Below are 19,404 nucleotides of genomic sequence, written 5' to 3' on the forward strand. Positions count from 1 at the left end.
AAAAAATATTGTAGGTGGCGTACTTAAAAAGATAGGTTACATGCGTAATTCCTGTAGTTTTCGGACTTAACGTACAGCAGACGTATAACTGAAAACGCATGTTTTATAATACTTTCCGTATAAGTGTTCGATCTATACGTACTTTCAGTATGAAACAATGTAGGTGGTCGGGATCTCACATACAAATGGACGTATATAACATATAGCTGACGAAAGTAACATAAGTATATGCATGTGATATACGGAAAACTGTTAGATGTCAGACATCCTGCAACGGCATGATGTAACATCTAAGGGCAGTGCCTATGTAGCATACGGATAACATATGCTTAATACTGATTTATATACTAAGCAAGAGGATACCGTATGTTTGTACAATATACCGCTTTTCGGAGAACGGATTTTTCTCTGTGTAGGAACTAGTATGCCCTATCCAAATATCCATGTTTCACAACCCTGCGGCTTTGCGCAACAATTTTTATAGAGGGAGTTGGTGAGTACTTCAAATTATATCCCCGTAACCAAAATCTCTACATAAAAATTGTTGCGTGAGTACCTTAGAATTCTGAAACATTTTTTTAATATATTGCACATATTAGATCCTAAGTGAAGTCTTGAAGCAACTAGGGTAGGTCCCATCGTTTTGGAGCTATGGACCTTTAAAGTTCATTTTTTTTTTCATGTTTTCGGTAGCTGATAACTCCGAAAGGAAGCATTTGTGCATCTAGGTTGGTGTATATTTTTAGCCTTATCTTGGTGTTAGGAATCACCTCCCAAACGTTGTCGGTATTGTTTTGAAAGACCCTGTATACCACTAGGAGGCCTGGTGTTTAGAATCCTAGAGCCTTTCTATCACAACTATGCGCTTTCTGGTGCTGCTGTCGATATGTGATTTCCCATAACTCCCTCGAACGAAGAGGGACAGGTTGCCGTGGTTGAGATCTTTCAATTGTCAGGTGCGGAACCGTTGCCAAAAATGAATTATTTCATGGACTCAACTGTGCTTCGTCTTGTTAGTCACTTTAAGTAGCCTACGATCATCACTCGTCAAGACCAAACGACTGAAGGACAAACTGGCAAAACAGCGGAGGTCATTCGCTTCTTTTCCGTAAGCAAAGGGAGGATTTCCTCCGTCAGATGGCGGCAGTGGTGGGGCCCAAGTATAGTTCGCATAGTTTCCGAGGGCACAGGTGGAATAGACAAGCTCTAGCTTTAGTTTAGTATTTAAACATTTTTTTTTTTACAAATCTATCCTCTAACAGGTATGTTTCTCACTTCTTAAACCACCCCTACGTAACCGAGAATGCACTGACCTATCGGCAAATAATTTGTCCCGGAATGATGATTAACTCGTATAGGTAGGGACAGTACTTGTGATTATGAGAGAGTTTGATGGTATGAAAACTGTTGGCCTATATATGACTACAAGAATGGAAAATAAAGGATTCCACAAAAAGTTGAGCCCTGAACCAATTACGAAGCCCCCAACTCCAATAATTGTGTTTGTTCTGTCAGAAGATATTTTTGAAAATTCTCTCTTCGTTCTCCGAGTCCGCAATTAATTTATTCTTACAAGAATGTTATCTTATTCAATGGTGGAACTTCAAAACCAGTGCCCCCCCCCCAGGAAATATCTCGCCCCCTCAAAAATTATTCTCAAGGCTCCTTAGTCCTATAGTTATGTTTCTTTCCAACACTGACATTAGAAGTCTAACAATGAGTTACACAATGTATATACAAGAGGACTCATTCGGGGAAGCAATGCTCCAGGAAATAGGAACGAAAAGCACAGTTCTGATTGGTTGGCGTTATCCATTTCTTGCCACGTTACTATTAAATACCAAAAATCAAACTATCGTTGCTGTCGGTCTTCGTGGCCGAGTGGGCTAGCGCTATATGCTAATAGCGAAAACGTCTTTTGGTGTGAGTTCAAACCCGGCCCGAGGAAAGTTTTTTTTTTTTTTTTTTTACATTTTACAACACTTTTTAATTAATATGAACATAATACTCAAAAAAGTGATTTACTTACTTTTGTGCAGATAAGTAGTAGTAGTAGTAGTAGTAGTAGGAACGGGTTAGAAGCCCCGCAGGGCTCGTTTTGTTACCCTTGTACTCCATGATATAAATTTTGTGACCATCTTAAAACAACTGGCTAGGATAGCGCGTAAAACAGCTGGCTAGAGTAGCGCGCGAAAAAAAACCTACTTCCGGGAGCATTACTCTCCCGAGCAGGTCGTCTAACAAACAGTGAGAGTAGCTTCGCCTTTGTCTATGATTCTAATGTAATTAAAAGTTGCATGTTAAAATGATGCGGACCATATGTTTAGCTTGAATATGTTTATGGCACAAATACATCGAAAAACTAGTACTCATCACTTGAGGGTAACAAAGAAATCTAAAAACACGGTGTATCCGAATAAATTATTACTAATTAACTAACTCTATGGCCTATGGAAGCCTATGGCCTCGAGGTGAGAAGTGTGACAGAAGCCGCCAGAATCACACTTTGGACCCCTATTCAGAAGAGTCGTAGTAGCAACAATTGAGAGACGGTTGGCAAGCCTGGGTCCTCACCATCCACTGCATGACAGAGGTGTCATTCCGAAGAGGCCAGGACATCTGGAAGCTGTTGCCCTGAGGTCGAGAGGTTCTTCACTCTCGAACGTGAGGTCCGGGATCGATATCAGACGGAAACACTCAACGGATTGGAGGATTATACTTCACTCGATAATTGAAGAGGCTCATCATATCGAAATGGCTGAGGTACAGTAAGACCCTTTCCTTTCCTAACCTTTGCGTCTCTGTGATTTCTTCTATTAGAAAACATGTATTTCATTTCACTTATCCCCAATTAATTACTTCAGCGCTGTACTGCTCAGATCCCCACGTACTTTCTCTCCTGCCATGCGAAGTGCTATCCCCACATTCTTTCAGTAAAGAACTGATAATTGTGCAAATAACTGTGGTTGTAACCCCACAGTACAGTACAGTAAGATGGTGGAGATTTTTGAGGCCTTTGCCTAGCATTTAGGTATTTTTTTTTTTCTGTCCTAATGTAGAAATGCAGCTTCTGTGAGACATTGTTATTATAAATTCCGAACCATAAAACTTTTAAATTAACGTCAATCCGACGATTTTTATCATATCATTTTTTGTTACAATTCTGTTACATCAAACCATGTCTTTCTTATTATTTATTTTTTGAAGTGACGCAAAGATTGGGTTTATTTTAACTTTAAGTATGTTGTGTTGACACGGATTTTATGTGCATGTTTACTTAGCATTTTCTGCATGTTTCGATTATTAGCTGAACAGTATCTACAGCCTTTTGATGATCTAAACGATATTTCCACTACGCAGTACTTTGAACCCATAATTTGTTCATCACCGATTGCCATTCCAGTTACTAGAAATTTTTATACCAATCTTAAAGACAATTTGCATTTATCTACCCCAGTTTCAAGTATTTCTTATTCTTTCACACCGGACAGTTTAAACATGGCCCAGAATAATAGTGAGAACGTAGAAGGTTCATTGACCTCGATTCATACGATAGTAAGGCCCGAACCATTTTATGCTAAATTAGGAGAAGACATCACGCGGTATTTGCAGAAATACGAGGCTATTGCCTCCATCAATAATTGGACAGGCATAAGAAAAAAGCTATTCCTATGTACATTGATGAAGGGTCCGGCTGAATTTTGGATGGACAATACTTCCAAAAAACCCGAATTTGCCAATTGGACTTACGATGAGTTCAAAGCAAAATTAATAGAAGCTTTTGGGAGCAACACCATGCCTCAGTTGACAGAAAGTGAAATGCGTGCTCGCGAACAAGGAGAAACTGAGAGCATATCTGATTATGTTTATTCTAAACTCAACCTCATTTAGTTTTCTCTGCATTTACTTCTAAACTTATGTCCCTGCAAGCGTTAAATAAGTATTCTACATTTCTTTCTATTGTTCTCCGATCATGCAGTATTAACATTACATCATCAGCATACACCATAACCTGGTGAATACCATTCAACTCGAGACCCTCGTTGTTATCTGATTTTCCTTATAGCGTACTCCAGCATAAAGTTGAATAATAATGGCGACAACGCATCTCTTTGTTCCAGGCCATTCTCAACGTGATAGCTCGTAGAACAAAAAAATTCTACGCGAACTTTACTTTGGGATTTATTTAAGACTCACTTAGGAAAGAAATTGTTACACAAGTTACAAATCTTTTGCAGGACTTAACAGTTCATCTAGCTGTACGGGATTATACCAGATTCCAATACGACAAGCTTTTATATGTAATCAAAACAAAGGGGAAAAGTAATTTAAAAAGGTTTTTTTTTTTTTACCTTTTATATTGTTTAGAGTACACTGCATTGTAATTGGTGGGGTTAGTCGGGAATAGCTAATCAGATGTAAGGGATCTCAAAAGCTGTCTTTTATTATCGAAAAGTTTTCCTCATTTTATTCTTAAGGATCTTAGAAAGTCTGAAAACTAGATAGTTGGCGAAACTGCTACATGTTTAAGTTTCCCAAATTAAAATACAGAATCCGCCAGAAAAAATGTATATACTCTTAGTCATCTTGTATCAGGATCTGGCATTGACAGGCGTTCTGAAATTTGAGTTATGTTGTAGTACGGTTTATCACTCAACACATGTCAGTACTATCAGCCCGGTAAGAGAGATAAGAAAAGTTCACGAGCACGCTTGACGTTCGAGCAGTGTAAGTACGTTTTGAAGTGTTTTATCAGGTTCTGGAATGCCATCGAAGTGCAGCGTCAGCGGAGAGGGGAGTTTGATACTGAACCACCAACCCGCCTAACAATTAAACGCATTCTTGACAAGTTTGAACCACATGGAACGATTTACGATATTCACAAAGGAAGAGCGAGGAGAACGCCTACAGCAACAAGTCCTGTTTTGTCGGCTCAATCACAAGATAATTTTAACTAAAACAATTGATAATACAACATCTTGTTGGACAAAAACACATATTACAACCAGTGGCGAAGCGTACTATGAGGCTCTGAGGCCGGGCCTACCCTGTTTTCTACTGTGTATTTTCTCAATCTTTGGTTTCTTATAAAATAAAGTCAATACTTCAACATTTCATTTTTTTCGGTAACCCAATATTGGGTTGGAAACACTTGGAGACCCTTCCGTCTGAGCCACGCCCTTTGGCTAGACAGGCTTACGGGCTATGCTGGTCAGGGAGCGAAGCTATTATCGCTGGGGATTGCACACATTGTTGAGAAGGTGCGAAGGCTCGCCTCTCGAAGTTTAGTTTTCGCGTTGAAGGCATATTTCAATGCTAATATGTTATAAAATGATTTCCTTAACACAGCGTAAGGCGTTTCTGGGTAATTATGTGTTTCTATTAGCGATAATTTGTTTAATTTACGCATATGCTCACTAGAGTTTTTCAGAATAGCTTTTTTTTTCATGGAGCCTGGGCCATAATAGCTTGTAGAATATAATTCTGATACATTAAACATATGCAGGGTGAGTCAAAAGTCCTTGGACACCTGCATAACTTTGAAAATCGAAGGAAAAAGTAAAAAGTGATGATGGGAACAGAGGTTTGATGAGAGGCCGCAACTTTTGGAGTGTGTCATTCATGGCCGCCATCTTGAAATCCGCCATTTTGGATTCAAGTCATTTTTTTAAGTGGGAAGGGTGTGTATGACACATCAAATAACACTAGCTTGAGCTCAGGAATTTAGTAGTGTATTATTTTTCTATCTTGTACAGTTTAGAAGTTATTAATGATCAAAGTGGTAAATGACCTTGGTACTGAATGCTACAACACATGTTCTACGTGTTGTCCATCCCGTGCAATGCACAACTATAGTCGCCGCAACCACTCTGCCTGCACACGGAGGAGAATGTCTCCTAAAATTTGGTCACAGGCTTGTTGGATGCGTTCCTCCAGGTGTCTCAAATCACGGATTGTCTCAGCATATACTATCTGCTTAAGATGTATCTATAGACAAAATTCAAGGGGTGTTAAGTCAGGGGATCTGGGCGGCCACTCCACGGGACGACAGTGTCCAATCCACTTCCCTGGCAGTTGTTCATCCAACCATTCACGGACACCAAGTCCATAGTGTGGAGGGGCTCCATCGTGCTGAAAATAAGATGGGAAAATGCCGTCAGCGTCCAGTGTGGCAGGGAACACAAGGTCCTGCAGCAGCATCAGATACTGTGGTGCAGTTAAGGTGTTGAAAATTAAAAATGGCCCAATGATGCGGGTGTCCCATATGTCACACCACACCATCACCTTCGTTGGACTATGTTCTCGACTCGGGTTAACCTAGTTCGGATTTGCGTCACACCAGTATCGACAATTACGTCGATTAACCTCGCCGTTCAAAGTCAAATACGCCTCGTCGCTGAACAGTATGCCCTTGACAACGCAGGATCCAGTTCGTGTTGTTCAGTAGCCCACATGAAGAACTCCAACCGGCGATCAGGGTCATCTTCGTTCAGTTTATGTTGCATGTGCAGCTTGTAAGAATGTCACTGATTGGCGTGCAAAATCCGGACAATCAGTGGTGCCCACCCCCCCTCATGTTCATGACGCACCCCCCCTCAATTGTCTATCCGCAGGTGTTCTTCCATGAAAAAAAAATCTTTTCGATTAATTTTTACACACCCTCAAACATATTTATATAGATTTTTAACCACCCCAAATATTTCAATGACGCAGTTTGCGTCATAGCCCCCCCCTTGTGGGCACCCCTGCGGACAATAGAGGATTGGCTTACTGCACATGCTAGCCACACACGACGGGTACTTCGTTTAGGACTTTTCCAAACGGCGCAACAACGACTTGCAGTTTCCTCATTGGTGACAGCCTTTCGTCGCCCACTACGTGCCCTATCTTGAACAGAGTCCGTCTCCCGGAATTTGGTGATCACGTGAGCCACCGTGCTGTGCGATACCGGTTCTTTGTCTGGGTGCCGTCTGTTGTAGTCAGCTGCTATTTTTCGGTAGCTGCATTCCCCTGATATAAGGATGATTTCGATCTTCTATTCACGTGTGAGACCCATTTTAGATCACCTGCAACAAAGAGAGAAGTGGGTCAGTATCAAGGTAATTTCCCACCTTTGCACATTAATAACTTCTAAACTGTACAAGATAGAAAGAAACAAATTACACCACTAAATTCCTGAGCTCAAGCTAGTGTTACTTGATGTGTCATACACTCCTTCCCATTTAAAAAAATTGACGAATCCAAAATGGCGGATTTCAAGATTGCGGCCACTAATGTCATACACTCCAAAAGTTGCCGCCCCTCAGCAAACTTCTGTTCCCATCGTCACTTTTTACTTTTCCCGTCGATTTTCAAACTTATGCAGGTGTCCAAGGACTTTTGACTCACCCTGTATATAAATTTACCAAACGCTACCGTACAGGATAAAAAAAAAAATAATATTTCTGTGTAATTTTAGTTGAGTTTTCTATTTCATGGAGTCAGTGGGGTATTTACGATTTTGTTTCGGAGCGGGGGCTTTGCTAACTTTATTCCTGAAAATGTGAAAAATTCTGCAATATATATAAAACAATAATACGTTGCGGTAAAATTTCGTTCAGTGCTTAAGCCAAGAAGCCACCCCCTTAAATATGCCACTGCATAGAATGCAATATTAAATATCTTGCGTTGATTCAAATGAAGTTTCCTCTGAGCATTAACATTTGTAGTGAAGTCATTATCACGTGATGCATGAATTAAACGCAGTATTGTACTTCCTTTTAACGTACGAAATGCAAGTAACAGACAATGGTAAAAAAAAAAAAAAAAATGACAGCTAACTGTAAGAATGTTGTTTCTTTTTCTCTCCCTCCATTTTTCAAATAGCAGAAAAGGAAAACAACAAGTGAAGAGGAAGTCCCCTCATTTCCCCTGCAAATTCCAGACAAAAGAAAATATGAACTGCACTTCAAAATATTTGTAGTAGAGTTAAATGGGAATATTCCATTAACACATATTGTGTTTTCCTCATGTAAATAGGGGCCGCGGTGGCTCAGTGGAAGAGCGTTTACCTCCGGTGCTTGGGGTCCCTGATTCGATCCCAGCTTGCGCTGTGTGGACTTTGTGGTGAACAAACACCCAGCTCGTTGGTTTTCTCGGGGTTCTCCCACTTATTTCATTCATTTCTCATAATCACCGCCTTCTTTAGCCTAACCGGCATAACCGTGGGACGTAAAACTTGAAGATTTTATTTGATTTTCTCATGTAAATATTTGTTGAATATAATAATAGTAATAATAATAATAGAATACTTTCAAGGGCGCCCATGTTGTGGTTTCCAGAGGAGGGCAAGTATAAGCGACAATTCAAATATAGTTTCAAATTTTGCTGTAATTATTCTAAAAATTCTATCGGGTTTTCGATCTTTCGAAGTACATTTTCCTCTAAGGGGGGAAGCGCCCCCTTGCCCCCTTGATGGGCGCCCTTGTCTGCTTTTATTTATATAAATAAGCATTCATTCTTGTTAAATTAAACAACAACAAAAAAGTAATACGTATATATATGCACATAACTTAAACAGTGTTAGAAATACAGCTAAGGAAGTTCTGTAAAATAAATAGATTTGATAGTTTCTTTTGTTTAACTTAATAAGGAAAATAGAATTCTGACTATAATTTTAAACATTTTAGCCTATGATACACTAAATGTTATTTATGTTATTAGTTTATCGGGCCTACTCTACTTGTGGGATTACGCTTCGCCACTGATTGGGATATGATGGGATACTAATGGGATACAGCATACTTAAATTTCAGAAGAATTGTCAATGCCAGTATCCTGGTAATTGATGACAAAGAGTATAAACATTTTTATGACGGACTCTATATATTGCTTTGCCTAGTGAGTAATTAGATCTGAATTAAATTAAGTACAGAAATATAGAACTTTTGAAAAAAGGGAACATCAAGTTTGGATTTTCAATAAGTTGTTACATAGGAATATACTTTTCATGGAAATTTCCCTGTTGTCTCGTTAAGTTATTTGATATGTTTTATGTCAAATCTAACTCAAAATTAAGACAAATTTTGTTTGCATTCACAGTGGTGGGAAAATATATTTGACGAGCAGTATCACTGACACGTACAGTTTGCATTTTCGCGGATCCCAAGAGCTTCAGATATCCTCTGATCTGATTAGCCGATACATCACGAATCATGACATACATATAGCACAAATGAAAAAGCACTTCCTCGTGGCCGAGTGAGCTAGCGCAGCATGCCAGTAACAAAACTAGTTTTTGGCGTGGGTTCAAACCCTGCCTCCTGCCTCAGGAAAGGTTTTTTTTTTAATTTTATAACACTTCCTTTGTTAAAATAATATTAAAAATAATATTCAGAGTGATTTCACGATTATATTCTTAAAATTTTCATTACACTCCTTCCATTAAAATAAGTTTGCCCTTGTACTATACAGATCCGAAGTGATTTAACTATTTTTTTTTAATTTCCATTGAACTTCTTTCATTGAAACAAGTTTGCCTTTTTGCCCTTGTACTATACAGATTTCATAACAAAAGCAGCAGTAGTAGTAGTAGTAGTAGTAGTAATAGTAGGTGACATCATCGGTACCTGGCCAATACGAACGTTACTTCAGCCATATTTTGGATGAACCTCTTGGGATCGGCGAAAATGCCTACAGTTTTCATAACAAGGTTCTTCGGACGTTAATAACGCCAGAGGCAAACATATTTTACGACAGAGAATCATATTATGTTCCATCATCTCAATGTAAATGAATCGGTCGCGCAGAAGACAGACAACAGTTCTGTCGCTAGTAGGATTGTCGCTTCTAGGACTAATTCGTTCCAATCAATCTCTAGAAAGAATTTTGTGTTTAGTTCTGTAGATGTACTTCTGAGAGAGAGAGCAATGGTGGGTAGTCGCAGACTCAAGGCGGTATAACTGTAATTTCGTTTCGAGACCCGCCAGTAACAATCGGAGCCGTTTTGTCATTTCGAGTTTGAGATCCGCCAGTTATCCAACACCGTCTTGCTAATGGGATACAGCTTTGTACACTGTGCAGAAATACTCTGGCGGTAGAAAATACTGTCTAATAAAGTCCGTTTTTGTATGCTTTTATTTTAACCGTCGTATACCACTTGTAATGGTTTCATAGTAGTTACCCTACTCTTGTGAACATAAAATACAATCGTAATACACATGCCGAAATTTCCTCATGCTCGAAAGTAGTATGTGTAGACTTTGTGGTTGACAAACACCGTGCTCGTGGGTTTTCTCGGGGTTCTCCCGTTTCCTCCCACTTTCTTCATTCCACCATTTCACACATTTCTCATTATCACTGACTCTTTTAGCCTAACCGGCATCAGTGTTGAATTCAGACATTTTCATCCGGGGGGAATGTGAACTCCTCGGGGGGGAAGGGTTGTTTTTCTGTATTTTTGAAAGAAAGCAGCATATTTAACAATTCCATTCACACGCACATCTTACCTAATATTGAGACATTCAATGTGAGATTATAATTTTTTAAAAATCGTTTAATTTTATCTAAAACATTAAATAAAGACTTTCAAAAATATTTTAGACTAAACTTTAACTGCTATTTACAGTAGCTATTTTTGTTATTATTTCCTATGTTCAGTAGTTACTGTTTGTTACTAATGTAGAAATTTTCAAAAAGATTTAAATTAACGCATTTTTTTTTTCTGTCCTAAAACAAATATAAATAGAAATATCTTAACAAAAAGTTATCATTCTTTCTCACACTTCTGATTCTAAATCAAGCATATTAGCCTTGGTTTCTTCATTGCATACACATCAATAGTTTAGTTTACGAAATCTTCAGTAGGACTGTCTTCAGTAGGATTTTCCACGACTTTGTGCCGTGTCGTGGAAAACCAGCGCTTGGGGCCAGAGTATACGACGCCCCGTACGTGTGAGGTCGACAGACCAGCCGCGAAAGGTGAGAACATTTTAAAAAGTAAACCCTGCTTTTCCTTGATTTTGAGCACTTTTTATTACTTTTTTCCTTTCATTTTATATATGTGCACGTGCCCATATGTGCATATGTGTTTCATTCCTGTCTTTTTTCTTTCCTTCTTTTCTTTTCTTTTTCCCTCCCGAATTTTGCGCCCCTTACTTCGGCGCCCAGGGCCGTTGCTCCTCCCCCATTGCACGGCACAGCAGGATCTTCGTCACCTTCAATAGCAATCTTTCACTTATATACTACTATTATATTAATAAATTCTATATACTCTATAAATCTCTAACCCAGGAGGGATAACTGTTCCTCCCTGATCCCTCTGAATCTCACCCTTTAACTCACTTATTTTTAGTTAAAGAAAGGTGTGTTTACTTTAACAATCGTAAACACATTTACGTCTGTTACTTCCGATGCGAGAAATGGAATTTAGGTGCTCTATTTCAAATAATGCAAGAACGGTACATTTTCAAGAACTGAATGAAGTCTGTTGAAATCAGAGACCATATGGAATGATCAAAGCCCTATCTTTTCTTTCCTATCTCAATCTGAGCTAGTGCTACCTACAGTACTAATATATAATATAGGGCAAGAGTATAGTACCTACTAAAATACAAACCTTTCTTCAACAGTTGACAATTTCATGTTCTGCCAAACTTGCTCATAGCGTTAAGAAATGCAGGTTTTATTGACTATTTTGGTATTCTATCTTAGATGTTAATTGTTTAATATTTATATAGAATGGGTCTGCGTCATTTATATGTATATTGAGAGATCGGATTTCGCCTGCACGTGCACGAAAAGAAAAGCAAATAATTGGGTGAAGTAATTTCTACATTTTGTGACTGAAATTTTGGAAGTTTCTCCGGGGGGGGATGAATTTTCTTCGGGGGAGAGATTCCCCCCGGGCTACCCCCTGGATTCATCCCTGACCGGCATAACCGTTGGACGTAAAACTTACAATTTCATTTTTTTCGAAATTAGTATGAATTCAGTTTTCTTGAATGCGCTCTCTGAAATTTTAAGAGTAAATTTTTAACAAAAGTGTCGCCCATATTCTTAATATATATATAAACCCTTCCTTGATCATTTTATTATAATAATACCATAATGACCTTGTGCGAAATATTTGCTCCTCATCATTACAGACCAGCAGTATTATTTGAGATTTTGCTTGATGAGAAAGGAAGGAAGGTTCTCCACTGATAGGAGTTTTCACGATTTTCTTTATTAGAATTTTAAAAAATGATGCCACTGTTATAGACATACTAGCAGCGTTCACCCCGCTTCGCTGCGGTCACCCCGGAACGCAATAAACTTTGTTACTTAGATAATTTTTACTTTTTCGCTTTCAAGTGATATGATAAAAACCATAGAAGATTGCAGTAAATCTTAACATTATATCGCCTGTCATTTATGTTAACCCGCCCCGCTTCGCTGCGGTCATCCCGGTGCTGGCATATTGTAAAAGTGTCTGTAAAAATAAGCAAATCAATTAAAAAATTTTAAACAGAAGATTCAAGCTATTTTCCGCTGTATATCGCCTGTCATATATGTTAACCCGCCGAGTGACACGGTCATGCGGGTTGCATATAAATACGTTTATTTTTACCTATGATGAACTAATAACAAAGGATTTGTGGACACCTGAATGGTCAATTATCTCAAGACACTGGTAATTAAAAATTAAAGTGATATGATAAAAACCATCTAGGGTCCAAATCCTTATAACCCCCCAAAAATGAAAGAAATTGGTTCAGCCGTATTAGCGTGATGAGCGGACAAAAAATTGTACGTTCTCTTTTATATATATAGATTCCTACATATACACCCAGAATTAAACGTTTATGAATATAATTTACTGATGGATAAGATATGCAGATACCGTAAACGTAGGTTAACTTTTGGCGCAAAACAAGAAACAATTGTTGGAAGTTGTAACTGTTTCATTAATTTTCTTGTTATTGCCCTCTAAAAGGTTTCCACTGGGTGACATGAAGATATCTCACTTGGCATAGATAAAATATAAGAGGGCCACAAGAAATAACTGTTGAAAAATTACAATTGTTTTACGATTTCCGTTTAAAAACGGCTTCCGGATATGTAGCATAAAAAGTGCAGCGCATAAAACACAACTGTGCTAAGTAGGCACTAAAAAAAACGAATGCTATCTGAGTCAGTTTAGGGCTAAGCTGGTGGTCCCGCGCGGTAGCGCCCTGGCGCGTTCGAAGGGAACAGGTGCGTCAGCGATGGTGGGTATGCGCCCAAGCGAGGGTAGTGGATGAAGTGAGATTTTGGTAGCGATACGAATTTCAACAGCACTTGTTATGGTTTCATACTAGTAACGCTTGTCATGTAAACATAAAATACAGGTTCTGTACACTGTGCAGAAATGTGCTGCTGCTGGAAAATAGAATCTAATAGAACCAACTTTCATATGCACTCACTTATTTTGTCCACCGTAAAGCAGTTGTAAAATTTTACACTAGTAACCATACACTTGTAAACCTAAAATACAACTGTATTACTTTGTATTTAATTCTGTCGCCATCTGTAATTTGTTCCTTATAAGCATGTATTTTCATGCATAGTATTGAATTTTACCTATAAACCTTCCAGAATGTGGTGTGCTAAAACTATGCCTGCACCCAGATAAATTATACATTATCTGTGAACCTTGTTCAAGATGATATTATTTTTGAACCAATTGAATGTTACAAAAGCTGCATCAGTTCCCGAAGGAGCAGGACGCTTATACTTTTAGGGATTATTCATTTGTACGAACTTACAAAGGGGGTAACAAAGCGACTTTTATTTACTTATCGACTTATACGAAAATTAAAAAAGAACGTACCTATACTTTATATCTGCATGTGTAGTGCCCTTGTACTTTATCTATGACTATGTGTGTGGGGGGGGGGGGGGTTTAACGCATATCGCATGTCTTGTGCACATGGATACTTCTTACTATTGCACTACGTAGAAAGTTTATGGTATTTCATGTAGAAGTGGTAATAGAACAGAAGAAACGCAGATTAGGGGGTTCTCATGTATACTATTACCTCTGTTACACCAAAGTTGGAAAATAATACATACCACATCATATAAAATTACCATTAGATGTTATTTTCTTACCGCCCAGTAAATAAATAATACAAATGTTATATTCAGAACTAATTACTTCAAGATAAAAGGAAAAGTTCATTCTTTCTTAAGTCACAGATACTAAACTGTTTTTGTTTTCTTTTACGGATTTCGATTTATATGCTCCGAAACCTCTCCTCTGATCACTCCCACCTTTTACCTTTTACTGTCCACAATCTACGTTAAGTTCAATAGATACAAACGTACGTACTATTACGTTCATCAAACTACGGAACTATGTTCTTATTTTATTTTATTTTCTTCTGAATAGTAGCGAAAAGCGCGGAAATACAATTTTCTTTAATTATTAAATTTGGAATGAGATATAAAGGAGGATAAATAACGGAAAGATGAAGTAGTTTTGAAGGTTTAACCTTTAGTGGACTGCTGTATCAGAGACAGCAGTTTAAACCTCTGTAGCTCAGCTCCTAATTAACCTAGAGAGATGATTTAGGTGTCAATCTCTTTAGGAAGGACGACATTTTTCAACGGTGTGCATTTTATCCACATCGGAGGTCCCGCAGTGGGAAATTCTGTTTTTAGTTCCCCCTACCCGTCAACATTTGGGGGGTGAAAACTTGTTCCTAATTTTCACAGAGATATACGCCATACCTCGTTGGAAATCTTATGGGACGCAGATTTCAACGAGATAACTTTTGTGCCACCGTGCCCAACCCCTAAAAGAAGAACAACTACAACAAATCAAAAATGTGAAACAAATACTCCTTTTCGAAGTTTATTCGGCTATGGCAACACTGTTATTTGTCATACGCAAGGAACACACAATAGTTACCTTGTTGGAATCTGTGTCCCTTGAGTTTTCCATTGAGGTATGACTCATATCTCTGTAACAATTAGGGACATCGCTAGGGCTGCCAACGTCAATGTAGACTACAGTCCATAGAAGAATATACAGGATGGCTCACATAGGTACGATGTTCCGAATGTTTTGCTCTGTTGTTATACGTCCTTTTTTTTTTTTTTTTTTTTTTTTTTTTTTTTTTTACAGTGGTCACAAATGTCTGGTGTAGATGTGAGAACTTATTTTCTTGCTTACGACAAATAACAGTATGGCCATAATCTCACAAATTTCGAATTTATTTTTTTTAGTTTCTTTTTATTACTTTACAGGTTGGGCACGGCTTGGACACGGGGGGCACAAAAGTCATCTCGTTGGAATCTGTGTCCCCTAAGATTTCCAATGAGGTATGGTTTATATCTCTGTGACAATTAGGGGCGTCGCTAGGATTGCCAACATGAGGCTAGACCGCAGTTCAAAAACAAAATACACGGTGACTATCAGAGATACGAGGTTTTGAATTTCAATCTCGTTGAAATCTGTAGTCATAAGCTTTCGAACGAAGAATCGTTCATGTCCCTGTAACAATTAGGTTGTTGGCAGGGTTGATAGGTAAAGCAGGGTTGGCAGCAAAACAATGTATTTAGTATTTAGATACAAAAAATAATGAGATATAAACTGCTTCCAAAATGAAATCCTAAGAGATTAGCACATACTTCAGTAAAAAATCTTAAATATTTCATTACCTTTATACACTCAGAGATCCAGATCCTCTGAATGTCCACTCTTCTGCAGTATCTTTGCATGGAAATCAGGGGCGTCATTTCAGACTTCGCTTGAGGGAGGCAAGAGCATCACTGGCGTAAGACTTTCAGGTTTTGTACTAGTATATTAGTAGACAATCGATTACAGTATATACATTCCTCAAACTCTTGGGGGCAATTGCCCCCTCCTGCCTCCCCTAAATGACGACCCTGATGGAGATCGAGAATAGGTCGTCAAATTGAAAACCAACTTTTATTTTACTTTTATGGATTTAGGTTAGATTGGGTTAGTAGAATAGGGTGTTAGGTTAGTAAGGTAGGTACGTTTAGCTTCAAGGAATAGGTTCCGTTATATGTGGGTTAGGTTAGTGGGTAAATAAATTTAAGTTATTAGTATTGTATGGTATTTTATGTTAGGTTAGTAGGGTACTCTAGGTTAGATTTACGTACGGTACGTAAGTTTAGGTCAGTAAAGTTAATTATGTTAGGTAAATATGTTATATTAGGTTAGATTAGCAAAGAAGGCTGAGTTAGATTAGAGTGTGGGGTAAATTAGGTTGGTAGAGCATGCTAGGTAAAGTTAGTACGTGTATGTTTTAATTATAAGTGTTTTAATGTAGTTTTCGCAGTGATACAATTTCCTATAGCACATGCAATGGTTTCATATTAATAATGCTATACACTTGTAAACATAAAAGACATATGCCTTACACTGTGCAGAAATAACTCTCCAGTGGAAAATAATATGTAATGAAGTCCACTTTCACATATAGTCAGTCATTTTAACCGTACTATATTATGTGTCATGCTTTGAGATTAGAAACCCTATGCTAATAAATAAAAAATACAGCTTTACTATATTGTTCAGGAATTTAGTATCTAATACAACTCTCTTTAGTATGAAGTAACCCGTTCTAAGAGCAAAATTACCATTTTTATGACAACCTACTCTAACTCTGTACCCATCTTTGTTTTCAATGCAGATACACATATTTGCACTTGGGCCATTCCACGCGAAAGTGAGCCTGAACCCAAATTTTCGAAAACTGTCAAAACCAATGCATTTTTACATATATATGGTGTAAATAGAACGAAATTTACTTTTCCACAAAGAAAAACTTATTTATACTTAGAATTCACTTAAAATTTTAAATCTAAGTTGTGAATTTGTAACTTGCCAGCTGCGAGGAAATTTTTTATTCTTGTTATCTGCAACATTTTACTGTAATTTGTGCATGTTTGGCTGAAGTAACTTCGAGCTATTAAAGATGCTTCTCTTTGCTACAAGCTGCAGTTGAAAAAGTGTTTACAGGATAAAAATTGTTTATAATATCATTAAAGATATAAACGTCAACTTGAGTGTCCTGCCCGTGACAGAAAACTACCAAAAGTTATTGTACTGAACTACTAAATTTGAGAATGTGGTTCGTACCTAGTAGAAGTAACAATTTGCATGTATACTTCACATTTACCAAATTTTGGACAAATGCTAATAATATATTTCGATTTATTTCAATTTGAAAACTTGTCCTGCCCGTGACAGTGGGCATGTCATTGGTGAGAAAGTTTGTGTACATTGGTTTTTCATGATAGAAAATGATTCCATGTGTACTAAAATAACGTTTTCTAAGCATAAACATTATTTACTTAAATAAAGGATTATCTATTACTGTCAGTATGATGTTTTAACGTAAAATAAGTGTCATATAAATATTATCATTAGCGTCAACTTTTTGTTCATTTCAAGGGAGAAGTGGATGGGATTGGAGTACGTACAAGAAGGCCAGTATGGAACTTTGTGAAAAAAAGAAAGTAATTGTAGAATGTGCTGCTGATTTCGTAGCAGCTTTAAGCTCTTCGTTTCAAAATATATGCTTTACTACTATCAGCAGAATTTTTTTTTTTTTTAAAAAAAAAAAAAAGACGCTTTGAATAAAAGGCGGGAAAATGCTCTTTTCAATTGAATGTCTCCAATCAAAACACTTTTAGTTTTTTCCCCTGCAATTTGACAATGAAAATTGAGTAGTTCGTCGAACTTTCAAATCAGAGCTTCATCCGTGTAAAAATCTTTAAATTCCTAAAAGACTTTTAATCAGATTCTGAAAATGATGATTCCGAAAGCCATGAAGCTTTCCTGAGCGACGACTTAGGTTTGCATGTTAACAAGGCTTGTGTTAGGCCAGCTGTAGAAGATATAACACAAGGAACATTTTTGTTGATGAAATTTTTCTCTAGTGGACAGAAAAAGAAAGCATAGACATGCAACTATCGCACACAACCCACTGGAAGAGGACGAAGTAGTCAAGGAAATTCGTATGAATACCGTAAGCGCGGTAAAATTTTCAAGACTGTTGAAGATGTGTCTTACATGCATTTCAATCAAATAATACCTGTAATACCTGCAGTGCTGCGGCGTTGGGGGGAAGGGGCGAGCGGGGCGACGGCCCCGGGCGTCAAAGTATGGGGGCGCAAAATTCAGGAGGAAAAAATAAAAGATATATAAAAATGGAAGGAAAAAGTATTAAATAGTGCTCAAAATCAAGGAAAAGCAGGGTTTTTTGAAAATTTTCTTACGCATGGCGCCAACCATGTGGCGCTTTGCGGCTGGTCTGTCGACCTCACTCATATTTACGGGGGCGCCGTCGTATACTCTTCGCCCGGGGCGCTGATTTTCCACGGCACGGGCACTGGGTATCATCACCTATTTTATATAATGTTTATATACTGTTAATTTTGTACGAACTTCCCTAGAAGGTGGGTGTAAATGGGCAAATAAAACCATTTCCTAAAGTGTAGGTGGTTAGAAATATTTTGGTCTAGGAATTAATTCGTGCGGTTTTACAAAAGATGGCGTAACTAGCTTATTGTCCCATAGTTTCGTTGATCCAAACATGCGTTGAAAACTACTGTCATTGAGCATCTTGTTTAGTATATGTCAGTTGCTTGAAGCGGAAACAACAACATTTTTTCTTCAACTGAAAATGGCGCATTTTGTGCCTGATAAAGTGTTTCTGCGGGGAGTTATTCTTCATTGCTTTAACATGAAGAAAAGTGCTACCGCAAGTCATCATATTTTAGTGGAAGTGTTTGGTGACCATGCTCTAGCTGAGCGAACGTGTCAGAAGTGGTTTGCACGGTTTAAAGGTGGTGATTTCAGCTTGGAAGACCAAAAGCAATTTGGACAGCCAAAAGAATTTGAAGATGAAGAATTGAGAGCATTGCTTGATCAGGATTCGTGTCAAACGCAGGACGAACTTGCAGAAGCATTTGGAGTTGAGCAAACAACAGTTTCCAAACGTCTCAAAGCCATAGGAATGATTCAAAAGATGTCTTATTGGGTTTCACATGAATTGAAAAGAAAGACGTTGAAAGAAGAAAAACCGTTTGCGAATTGCTGCTTCAAAGACAGAAAAGGAAGGGATTTTTGCATCGAATTGTAACTGGTGATGAGAAGTGGATTCATTACGAGAATCCTAAACGAAAAAAGGCCTGGGTGAAGCAAGGTGAACCAGGTCCTTCACAAACGAAACGAGATATTCATTGTGCAAAGGTTATGCTGTATATATGGTGGGATTTGAAACGTGTGGTGTACTATGAACTTCTGAAACTTGGTGAAACTATTAATGGACACCGGTATCGACAACAATTAATGCGTTTGAAGCAAGCTCTGGCCTGAAAACGACCAGAATGGAATAACAGGCATAATAAACTTATTTATCA

At 38.0% G+C, this 19,404-nt stretch overlaps 1 protein-coding gene across 7 annotated transcripts in view; it reads right to left on the reverse strand.

Moving 5' to 3' along the window:
• LOC145683555 (phospholipid scramblase 2-like) overlaps positions 1-14,259 on the reverse strand; it is a 120,628-nt gene extending 106,369 nt beyond the window's left edge. For 3 of the 7 annotated variants that reach the window (XR_014131148.1, XM_081754903.1, XM_081754899.1), the window contains exon 1: positions 14,074-14,227. The gene's annotated coding sequence lies outside the window, so the exon portion shown is untranslated. Of the gene's footprint in view, positions 1-14,073 lie in introns of all 7 variants that reach the window. The other 4 variants (XM_081754900.1, XM_081754902.1, XM_081754904.1 and 1 more) reach the window with 4 other exon arrangements.
• Between the last annotated feature and the right edge of the window lie 5,145 nt (positions 14,260-19,404).

The sequence above is a fragment of the Thermobia domestica genome, chromosome 4 (genome assembly GCF_964235325.1).
Source record: "Thermobia domestica chromosome 4, izTheDome1.hap1.1, whole genome shotgun sequence".
NCBI classification, from domain to species: Eukaryota; Metazoa; Arthropoda; class Insecta; order Zygentoma; family Lepismatidae; genus Thermobia; species Thermobia domestica.